At 51.8% G+C, this 2,792-nt stretch overlaps 1 pseudogene; it reads left to right on the top strand.

Moving 5' to 3' along the window:
• Window positions 1–246: 246 nt before the first annotated feature.
• On the top strand, window positions 247–1,314 carry LOC142839844 (tubulin beta chain pseudogene; annotated as a pseudogene).
• Window positions 1,315–2,792: the final 1,478 nt, after the last annotated feature.

Raw genomic sequence — 2,792 nt, 5'->3', positions numbered from 1 at the left:
GATGAGGTAAAAACGTCTTACCCCAAGGCCATGCAACTGCTTCTGGGGACAATATTGATGTTGGTACTGGCTAGTGTCTTTGTGCCGGAACTTGATACAAGCCATTACATTTTTCATGGCGGTCATAACTACAGAAGACAAATCTCGCTGCTGCAGCCTCCGGGGCCACGTTCCACCCTTTCAGCCTGAGACCGGCCCAGAAAGAAAAATAATGATCTTTTCATGTTCGATATCTATCTTAACGCCATGAGGGAAATGGTACACATCTAGGCCGGACAGTGTGGCAACCAGATCGGTGCTAAGTTCTGAGAGGTGACAAGCGATGAACACGGCATTGACCCCACCGGGACGACAGCGAGCTGCAGCTGGACCGAATCTCCATCTACTACGAGGAAGCAACAGGTGGCAAGTATGTCCCTCGAGCTATCTTGGTGGATCTAGAACCCGGAACCATGGACTCTGTTTGATAAGGTCTTTTTGGCCAGATCTTCAGACAACTTTGTTTTTGGTCAGTCTGGGGCAGGCAGCAATTGGGCTAAGAGTCACTACACAGAGGAAGCTGAGCAGCTGGTCGACTCTGTTCTGCTTGTGGTTAGGAAGGAGGAGGAGGGTTGCGACGGCCTGGAGGGCTTTCAGCTGACCCACTCTCTGGGTGGAGGCACAGGCTCTGGCATGGCACCCCGCTCATGAGCAAGATCCGAGAAGAGTACCCCAACCATATCATGAATACCTTCAAGCGTGGTGCCTTTGCCCAAAGTGTCCGACACGGTGGTCGAGCCCTACAATGCCACCCTCTCGGTCCATCAGCTGGTCGAGAACACCGATGAAACCTTTTGTATTGACAACGAAGCTCTCTGTGATATCTGCTTCCATACGCTCGAGCTCACCACGCCAACCTACGGAGACCTGAACCACCTCGTCCCCGCCACCATGAGCCGTGTCACCACCTGCCTCTGCTTCCCGGGCCAGCTCGATGCTGACCTCTGAAAGTTGGCTTTGAACATGGTGCCCTTCCCTCATCTCCACTTCTTCATGCCAGGCTTTGCCCCGCTCAGCAGCCGTGGAAGCCAGCAGTACCGGGCCTCAAGACAGCAGTCACCTTCATCGGAAACAGCATGGCCATCTAGGAGCTGTTTAAGCACACCTCGGAGCAGTCCACAGCCATGTTCTGCCAGAAGGAAGGCCTTCCTCCACTGGTACACAGGTGAGGGCATGGGAGAGATGGAATTCACCGAAGCCTACAGCCACACGAATGACCGCGCCTCCGAGTACCAGCAGTACCAGGATGCCACTGTGGCAGGGGAGGAGGCATAAGAAGAGGCTGTTGGGACTAATTGAGTCCTGGCCTTCAGCTGCTCTTCCCTGCTAGAACCTTCTAATTGAAGTCACTAGAAGCTGTGCCTAGCTTAGAGGATCAGAGGATGGGATTTTTCACCTGTTGGCCATTAAGCCTCCATGGTGCTATTCTCCATGTTTTTGGTACCAGAGTTGGAAGGTCTGTGGGTCAGTCTGTCTCTGCGTGTGTTTCCTCAACCTCCAGCCCCTTGCCTGAAGCTCGCGAACTGGGTTCTAGCGCATAGAGTGCAGACGGGGGACGCGGTAGGCTGCAAGAGGCCTAAGGCAGAGAGTCCCTCATCACCTCAGGCTGCTTGGTTCCCTCATCTTTCTTCAGCTGCCCAATTTTCTCCTTCAGAGTTTTCTTTCTGCTGCCTCTGTCCTGTTTTGTTTTCGCTTTTTCCACTGGGCCAGGGGGGTGGGGGGGGTGGGTGAACGGTGCCTGGCACATAGTAGGCGCTCAATAAATACTTGTTTGTGGAATGTCTCCTCTCTTTTTCCACTCTGACAAACCTACACTTCTGCCATTCTGAGTGTTGCCCCGTTTCCTTCTGGTACCCATTTCTCATGACTGTCAATGTTTCCATTATATTCCCCAGGAACCTCAGTTCTGTTCCAGAGTCCGCCTAGAACAAGTCCATTACTAAAGACCCAGATAGTGGCCACCATCCTAAAGCTAAAGAGATCAGGAAGGGAAGAAGGGTGCCAGGTAGAGGTCGCTGGGAAGAGAGGGGCAGGGTTTTCCAGTCAAGGCCACTTCCACAGGGGAATCCACTGAGGCTTTTTCAATTGACAGGTTTTTCTCAGCATCAGGGAAGTATTAACAGTATTATCTCCATTTATAACCTCCAGCTGTCCTGAGCCGAATCTGCCATTGGAGGTGTGTCTTCCCTGTATTCCTTCTTTCTCTAAGGTGGGAGTGGAGCAGAGCCTTGGTCTCTGGCTGTTCAGAAACCACCCGGTCCATTTGACCTCCAAACCTGGGAAGGTGTGCTGCCACCAGGGTGTCTGGGACCTGTCTCTGCTTCTGCCCTTTGCTTCCTGGTTTGGTCCAACCCTACCCTTCTTTTTTGTGTTGAACTTGGCATATATGTAAACAGAATATTGTATCCATAATAAATAAATATTAAAAAAAGAAAAGAAGAAGTGTATGACTGTTTTAGTTAGACTTTCTATTGCTAACAAGACACCACAACCAAAAGCCAGTTGGGGAGGAAAGGGTTTCTTTGACTTCCACTTCCACATCGATGTTCATCACTGAAGGAAGTCAGGAGAGGAACTCAAACAGGGCAGGATCCTGGAGGCAGAGCTGAGGCAGAGGCCATGGAGGGGTGCTGATTACTGACTTCTCATGCCGTGCTCTACCCACCTTCTTGGAGAACCCAGGGCCAGCAGCAGTCCAGGGATGGCACCACCCACCATGGACTGGGCCCTCCCCCATTGATAACTAAATGAGA

Source organism: Microtus pennsylvanicus, chromosome 22, assembly GCF_037038515.1.
Source record: "Microtus pennsylvanicus isolate mMicPen1 chromosome 22, mMicPen1.hap1, whole genome shotgun sequence".
NCBI lineage: Eukaryota > Metazoa > Chordata > Mammalia > Rodentia > Cricetidae > Microtus > Microtus pennsylvanicus.
The sequence above is the reverse complement of the archived record's forward strand: the minus strand, read 5'-3'. Positions and strand labels throughout refer to the sequence as shown.